General features: G+C 36.1%; 1 long non-coding RNA gene across 1 annotated transcript; it reads right to left on the reverse strand.

Annotated features, from left to right (window-relative positions):
* Nucleotides 1-4275: 4275 nt before the first annotated feature.
* LOC138354729 (uncharacterized) lies at nt 4276-7957 on the reverse strand. The gene is made up of 3 exons (XR_011223670.1): nt 7862-7957; nt 4820-4972; nt 4276-4537 (listed from the first exon to the last, which is right to left on the reverse strand). It is a non-coding gene; the product is annotated as an uncharacterized lncRNA (long non-coding RNA).
* Nucleotides 7958-9245: the final 1288 nt, after the last annotated feature.

The following is a 9245-nucleotide window of genomic DNA, read 5'->3' on the forward strand; positions in this document are numbered from 1 at the left end:
AAGTACCTAATTTCATCTTCATAGTTTTTCACCTTCTGCCTTAAAATTGCACTGTATCTATTGCTACCCAATCTCCCAACCTTTATGTTCCCAATTTGAACATCTTTACCATTGTGATCATTGCTGTCTTCTTATATGTACTGCCAATCTGCTGTATGGTGTTTATTAATCTTGTTTATCTGTATCTATTGCTACCCAGTCTCCCAATCTTTATGCACCCAATCTGAGCATCTTTACCATTGTGATCATTGCTGCCAGTGGGCAACAGTAGATAAGTTACAAAAAAGTGAATTATTATTAAGTATTTTGGGCGCTCTTGTCCGCTAGCTGGCGTTCACAAATCGCTTATCGCTTTTGAGGACTAGAATTACCTGAATTTACCCCGGGGCCACTAACACTCCAGTGGTTCGATAACAGGAAGCTGGGAGTTTTTCAAAGGCCCTCCCCCCTCCCATTTGCCCTGATGATTATTTCCAGATGGATTAAACAATTTAAAAGTTTTTGGCATGTACTGCTTCGGTGGGTAGGCGGTTCCATGGGTTTATAGCCCTATGGGCGTAAAAGCATCTCCCATTTTCAGTCGTACATTGTGGCTTGTCGAGCTTGAAACTGTTGCTCCTTGTTTGTATTACATCTGACCTGAAGAAATCGTCTGGACCAATATCCTCCAAATTGAATGTTTCAAAACATAGTAATTAAAATAATAATAATGTTTATTTATGGAAAAGTACACAAATACAAAAGTTACAATATGAATGTTGGATTTCCAAATACTGTAGAGTAAGTATATATGACTGTATGCCTAGAGCCGCTAATAGCCACAGCGCTTCGTGCTTGATGTGGAAAAAAACTTATGAACAGACTTAAAACTAATTCAGCTCAAAAGCAAAAATTGAACTAATGTAGAAAAACGAAAAAGAATGACTAATTACATTTTTAAATGAACAGCAGATAGTAATTTTAATTAAATAAACAGAAGGAATAAATTTGTTAAAAGTTTTTATATGGCAGATATCAGCAGTTTTTCAAGTTCAGGCATTGATCATTAATATCCAATAACAGCACAACATAGATTGACATTTAGAAGGTAAGGTACATCGAGTTGATTAGGTAGTAGTTTCTCTCTTAAACTGGCTGAGAGGGACAGTATTTGACATGATTGGGAAGGTCATTCCATATTTTGGGACCCTTAATTTGCAGAGCATTTCTACTTTGGTTAAGTCGCACTCTTGGAACATCAAATACTGTAGATATTAGTTTGGTGCCCGTGGGTTCTGTTACAACCGTCTAGGAAGTGTTTCAGGTCAGGATTAGCATTGAAGTTCAGAGGTTTATATATATAGAGTACACTTGAGAGGATGTGCAGTGACTTAATATCTAACATTCAAAGATTTTTATACAAAAGTTTGTGAATGTTAATAATTTATAGGCAGAATGACAATCAGTTCTGAACATGTCAATTCATAAGTACCAAGATCAGAAGAAAATATATATATATTGAACATAAGTTAATAAATTACTACCGTATTTAGAATCCAGAGGCAAAATTCAATAACATGTTCAGAAACTTTGAAATATATGTTAACAGTATTTTACTTTAAGAATACTTCAGTAAATTTAATATTTGGATTTATATTAAATTTACTTTAATCTTAAATAAATATACAGCTCACCTTGTCATCCATATGCTTGAAAGTAAAGAATGATGTCGCATGTTGGCCATGGAATAGCATTCATGCTATTCCACGTTCACCAGCTCACCACGGTGAGGTCTGCGAATACGAGCTGGACCAGGGCTAATCGTCCGAGAGAATCCTACAAGGAAATCCTTCATGAAAGACTTCCCTGAAGGAACTCTCTCGTTGCGTTGAACCCTAAACAACGCACCAAGGGTTACTTCGGGATATCTAATGATAGCTAGACTAACTATCACTAGACATCGCTCACCAATAGCAAGCTAATGGTGATGTTTATGAAGACCACCCACAAGGAGTGGCGAAAAAAAAGGGGAAAAGGAAATGGGAAAAGGAAATGGGAAAATAAGGATAAAGGAAGTTATGTGGACGGCCTCGTGAATAGAGGGCTCGTCACTTGAACTGCTCAGGTACATTTCTTGCATTGTTCAGTCCACCCACAGGAATGGTCCATGGACAATATTTACTATAACGTCCTGGATAGGACTTCTTGACAATTGGGACAAAGTCCTCACAAGAGAGTACCTGCAGTCATCTTGAGAATCTAATATTTTGGCAGAGCATATTCTTTGTGAAACATGGACTAAGTCCATAAAAAGAATCCAGATGAGTTATCTTCAGAAATATACAGGAATCCAATGATACTGTAGTTTGGTTGAGTTAAATCCTTGGGAAACACAGAGTCCACAACAGGAAGTTAAATGAGTTGTCTTGGGAAATATACAGGAATCCAGTGATAGTTTTGCTATTCTTGTCCAATCCTTGAAAAATATAGGAGTCCACATAAGGAATCCAATGAAGAGTTTGCCTGGAAACTCAATAAAAATTTTGCAGTTTAATCCTTGGGAAACATGGACAGAGTCCACAAGTTGAAGTCAGATGAGTTATCTTGAGAAATATACAGGAATCCAGTGAGTTTCATAAACCTTGTCCAATCCTTGAAAAACATGAAATAAGTCCACATAAAGAATCCAGTGAAGTGTTCTAAAACTATAATGATAGTTTTTCCGTCAAATCCTTGGAAAATATGGAGAGTCCACATATTAAAGCCAGACGAGTTATCTTGAGAAATATATAGTAATCCAGTGATAGTTTTGCTATCCTTGTCCAATCCTTGAAAAACATGAAATAAGTCCACATAAAGAATCCAGTGAAGTGTTCTAAAACTATAATGATAGTTTTTCCGTCAAATCCTTGGAAAATATGGAGAGTCCACATATTAAAGCCAGACGAGTTATCTTGAGAAATATATAGGAATCCAGTGATAGTTTTGCTATCCTTGTCCAATCCTTGAAAAACATGAAATGATTCCAAATAAGGAATCCAATGAAGAATTCTCCTGTGAATTCAATGTATATTTTGCAGTCTAATCCTTGGGAAACATGGACAGAGTCCACAAGTTGAAGCCAGATGAGTTATCTTGAGAAATATACTGTACAGGAATCCAGTGAGTTTCATAATCCTTGTCCAATCCTTGAAAAACATGAAATAAGTCCACATAAAGAATCCAGTGAAGTGTTCTAAAACTATAATGATAGTTTTTCCGTCAAATCCTTGGAAAATATGGAGAGTCCACATATTAAAGCCAGACGAGTTATCTTGAGAAATATATAGGAATGTAGTGATAGTTTGACCATCACTTTCTAATTCCTAAAATAGTCCAATCCTTGAAAAACATGAAATGATTCCACATAAGGAATCCAATGAAGAATTCTCCTGTGAATTCAATGTATATTTTGCAGTTTAATCCTTGGAAAACATGGACAGAGTCCACAAGTTGAAGCCAGATGAGTTATCTTAAGAAATATACAGGATTCCAGTGAGTTTCATAGTCCTTGTCCAATCCTTGAAAAACATGAAATAAGTCCACATAAAGAATCCAGTGAAGTGTTCTAAAACTATAATGATAGTTTTTCCGTCAAATCCTTGGAAAATATGGAGAGTCCACATATTAAAGCCAGACGAGTTATCTTGAGAAATATGCAGGAATCCAATGATAGTTATGGTAATCCTTGGGAAACATGAAAAGAATCCACATTATTCCTATACAGTATTCTTATTCTCTTGAGAATGAAAGATGAAACTCTTGAAATACATTAGAGTCCATTCTTCTGTAAACAATTTGGACAGCCTCTTCAAGAAAGCACCAATACTTTCGACAGCAATCTCAGAATCCGTATTATTCGTATTATTCCGTAATCCGTATTATTGTTGGTGAACTTCATTGACTGAATAGGAATTCGGATTCGAAATAGGAATTCGTATTATTCCGTATTATCCGTAATCCGTATTATTGTTGGTGAACTTCATTGACTGAATAGGAATTCGGACACAAGTCCACCATCAGCATTAAGAAACCTACCGTTATGCTGAGGATGAAGCAATAAAGACTTGAACCTCTTGTCATATTTATATGACAGAGGTTAAGTATGACTACTCTAATTTAACGTGACAATAAAGAACATGGAAAACTATATAACTTACCGGATTTTGTAGGAATTGTGTAGTTACTGAAGGGTAAAGTTACTGTTCTATAGGATCATGTTTGTGTTTATAACACCATTATTAAGATAACTGCCAGAATTCATTTATTACTGCACTCTTAATTTTGTTTGCAAATATTTAACAATAGAAAATATTTTCTACACTTATGATTTTTCTACTATCAGATCTTTGTATCTTTACACACATTTCACATTACACACATATAGCACTTTCACTCGTCACCTGATTATTGGCATTTATTTTTTACTTCAGAGCCACCTATATGGTTCTGCCATTTTCTGAACTGCCAATGGTACGTTGGTACAATGGTACCTCAACCACCAGTTATTACAGCAAATCTGCAAACATGAAATGCGTTCAAACATTTTCATGCAACTGACTTAAATTATGTGTAGTTTTATAAACGTTTAGCAAACATGTATATTTGACTAATATTTAAAAATAGATAATTACTAAAAGTTGATAAAATTTAAAAAATTTACAAGAAGCTTGCTGCACGTAAGCTTTAAATGTAAAAATAAATGCATAAAAATTAAAAAAATCCAGAGCTATATTAAGTTAAATAGAAAATCATATGTACTAGAATATTATACTGTATAGTGAACTATTATCAAACTTACTTGTTTGAGAAAGACCAATCATTGATGAGAGAAAGACCGATCATTGATGAGAGAAAGACCGATCATTGATGAAAATACTTTCAGCTGGTTGACCAGACGATCAACGGGAGGCCTGGTCAGAGACCGGGCCATGGGGCCATTGATCCCTGAAAGCTACACAAGGTAGCCACACAGTAACACAAACAATTTAAACAGGAAACGTTGTAATAAATAATTATTACCTGGGGTAGATAAGTTATATGGAAAAAATATTTGGTTGCAAAAACAAACCATATAAAACTTGTTAAACTGCAAGGAACAAAACACAGGTTTAAGAAAAATAGTACAGTATAGTCATTATAAACAGAGTATACACAAATTAAATACACAGAAAAGCAATTAAGATACGCAAAAAATATTCAATGCGATTAGCAGATTTATTTTCTAAAAAAAAAAAAAAAATCTGTAAAGTAAGTAATTGTACAATTAAGCTGTAAAGAGAAAAATATCATACATACGTAAAATATGTTAGTTGTTTAGAAACCCCAATTTAGATGTAGATAACAATGTCAAAAATAATTTGAGCAAGCAAAAAAATACTCTTGCTTAAGAAAAACAGTACAGTCATTATAAATATCAACAGTTACTGAAAATGACATAATTAGGCTGTAAACTTTAAAGCAATTACACAAAAATTATTAATAATTTTTAAGTAATTAAGCCAAAACATGATAAATAGGTTGTAAGATATAATTAACCTGTAAATAAAGCACTTAAACTGGCTGTAAGGAAAACACTAAATATATACACAAGAAAATCTATTTGAATAGGTTGTAAGAAAAATTATCTGTAAGGAAAGTATTCATATAAATGGGGTGAAGTTATATTAATAATCTGCAAAGGAAAACACTTATTGAATTATGCTGTAAATTAAATAATTATATGCATAATCTACTTAAAATGCAATGTATAGTCAATAAATTTAAATTTATAAATAGGCTGTAAGATATAATTAACCTGTAAATAAAGCACTTAAACTGGCTGTAAGGGAAAACACTAAATATATACACAAGAAAATCTATTTGAATAGGTTGTAAGAAAAGTTATTTATCTGTAAAGAAAGTATTCATATAAACGGGTTGAAGAAGTTATATTAATAATCTTAAAATTAAAATTAATTAACTTAAACTTAAAATTACTTACTAAGGTATTATTACTGTACTTACTAAATTACTTACTTACTACTTAGTAGTAATTATTACTTACTAAACTTAAAATTACTTACTAAGGTGTTTATTACTTACTAAATTACTTACTACTTAGTAGTAATTATTACTTACTAAACTTAAAATTACTTACTAAGGTGTTTATTACTTACTAAATTACTTACTTACTACTTAGTAATAATTATTACTTACTAAACTTAAAATTACTTACTAAAACTTACTTACTTACTAATACAGTACTAAAATTAATTACTAAGGACTTAAAATTATCTAGTATATTAAGGATCTGCCCGAAACGCTGCGCATATTAGTGGCTTTACAGGATTGTAAATACCATGCTATGTATTCTCACAAACCCAATGTACCTTCTTGTATATACAGAAATAAATAAATACATAAATAATCTGAAAGGAAAACACTTATAGAATTAGGTTGTAAATTAAATAATTATATACATAATATATTTAGAAAGCAATGTATAGTCAATAATGGAAAATCAATATACCACTAAAATAATAAAGTCACCAAGGAAAAACATTGGAATGCAAGGAAATATTAAAAACATATATAGGCTGTAAAAGGAACAAATTATGCTGCTAGGAAAATACTTTACACAGTATAATTATTAGGGTGTAAAAAAATGGGAAAGCCATTTAGTACAAATCTGATATAAAAATGATTAGATGTTAAAACTCAATTAGTACAAATCTGATATAAAATGATAAAAGTAAAAAAATTAATTACTGTACAAGAAAATAATATAAACTCTTAGGACTACCTAGGGCATAGACGTGGCCCCAGGACTACCTAGGGCATAGACGTGGCCCCAGGACTACCTAGGGCGTAGACGTGCCCCAGGACTACCTAGGGCGTAGACGTGCCCCAGGACTACCTAGGGCGTAGACGTGCCCCAGGACTACCTAGGGCGTAGACGTGCCCCAGGACTACCTAGGGCGTAGACGTGCCCCAGGACTACCTAGGGCATAGACGTGGCCCCAGGACTACCTAGGGCATAGACGTGGCCCCAGGACTACCTAGGGCATAGATGTGGCCTCAGGACTACCTAGGGCATAGACGTGGCCCCAGGACTACCTAGGGCATAGACGTGGCCCCAGGACTACCTAGGGCATAGACGTGGCCCCAGGACTACCTAGGGCGTAGACGTGCCCCAGGACTACCTAGGGCGTAGACGTGCCCCAGGACTACCTAGGGCGTAGACGTGCCCCAGGACTACCAAGGGCATAGGTGCCCCAGGACTACCAAGGGCATAGGTGTGCCCCAGGACTACCCTGGGGAAAGACATGCCCCAGGACAACTACCCGAGGTAAAGGCCTTCCTCCAGGACTTCCCAGGGCGAATAAATGTACAAGAAAGACCAGGAAACCCCAGTTACTACACGACTACTTTTGTTAAATATATAACATATCAAATTTCGGTAAAGGTGGATCATAGGACTAACCCTGGGGAAAAGCATTCTTCAGAAGCCAACAGGAAATATGCAGGATATATTAGGAGTTTCAGCAAAAATAATTTGTTACAAATTATTATAAACCTACCAAACGAATTTTAAAGATTTCCACATATAAAATAAATCAAGCAGCTTTATTTAATACTGTATATCCACTACCCACTCTAAAAAACAAACTAAAGAGCTAAAAAAAAAATGATTTGAAATACAAAAAACTTTAATATAAAATATTTATCATACCCAAAATCTTGTCATAATTTCATTGGTCTCAGACCTACAAGATGTTGATCGTGTACTCACCTATACCAACTATTTTGCAGGAATTGAGCGCCAGCTCCAGGGCCCGCCTCATATTGACCTCTCTCATACCTCTTTTTGAATCCTTCCATTGTCGGTCTCCATCTTCTTAAATTTGTACTCCATTATCTTCAAAAGTTGAGCAGATTTGACAAGGACGAGTCAGTCTGGAAAGAAAATTTGAAGAATCAAAATACAGTATATTACTTTGGCTACCAAATTTCGTAATGACAAATTTAATGCATTTTCTTGAAAATATTTAATATCAAATACGCATTTATTTAATTAAAATATTTTAAAATTTTTATACTGAACGTAAATTTTTGCCTAAAACAAATAAATTTTTAAGAAGAGGCAATACTTTAACAATGAAGATAACATGGTATTAACACCTTCCTGGCTTTCGGTCATTTTAAAGGTTGTTCCAGCTTCCAATACTTTACCTCTACTTAGTCTAAAGATCATTAACTATCTACAGCAAGGGCGTGGAAGCCAACAGCTGGGTTACCCAGGTACTCTGAGAGAGAACTCTATCACCATCAGAGGCCCGAGACTGTTCAACACGCTTCCGCTACACATAAGGGGCATAACTGGCCGACCCCTCACAGTGTTCAAGAGAGAACTGGATAAGCACCTCCAAAGGATACCTGATCAACCAGGCTGTGACTCATACGTCAGGCTGCGAGCAGCCGCGTCCAACAGCCTGGTTGATCAGTCCAGGCCGCGGGGACGCTAAGCCCAGGAAGCACCTCAATGTAACCTCAAGGTAACCCTATCTTATAGAATTAAAGCATCAGCTACTATAAATGGTTAAGAGTCTTAAGCAGCATCTTTTATCTTAATCAAATTCCTCTATCCTCCAACATCAGTTCTCCAATTACTGCTGGGTGAACAGTAAAGGGGTAAACAGTAGCATAACGGTAATGTGAGTGGAGTGAGGGAGGGGGGGGTATAACAGGAGGGCTGAGGGGGGGGTATTACGGGAGGGCTGAGGGGGGGTATTACGGGAGGGCTGAGGGGGGGTATAACGGGAGGGCTGAGGAGGGGGGGTAATTACGGGAGGGCTGAGGGGGGGTATAACGGGAGGGCTGAGGGGGGGTATAACGGGAGGGCTGAGGGGGGGGTTACGGGAGGGCTGAGGGGGGGGGTATTACGGGAGGGCTGAGGGGGGGGTATAACGGGAGGGCGGAGGGGGGGGGGGTATTACGGGAGGGCTGAGGGGGGTATAACGGGAGGGCTGAGGGGGGGGGGTTATAACGGGAGGGCTGAGGGGGGGGGAAATGCAAGTGGGGTGGAGATAATACTTATAAAATATATATCTTACCCAAAATCGTGTCATAATGTCATTGCTCTCAGACCTACAAGTTGCTGATCGTATACAAGATTATATACGAGTTTTTAAAATTGTGTACAGTATATAAATAAAAAAATAAATAATGCACGTCAGCAATTGGGA

Source organism: Procambarus clarkii, chromosome 64, assembly GCF_040958095.1.
Source record: "Procambarus clarkii isolate CNS0578487 chromosome 64, FALCON_Pclarkii_2.0, whole genome shotgun sequence".
Classification (NCBI taxonomy): Eukaryota; Metazoa; Arthropoda; class Malacostraca; order Decapoda; family Cambaridae; genus Procambarus; species Procambarus clarkii.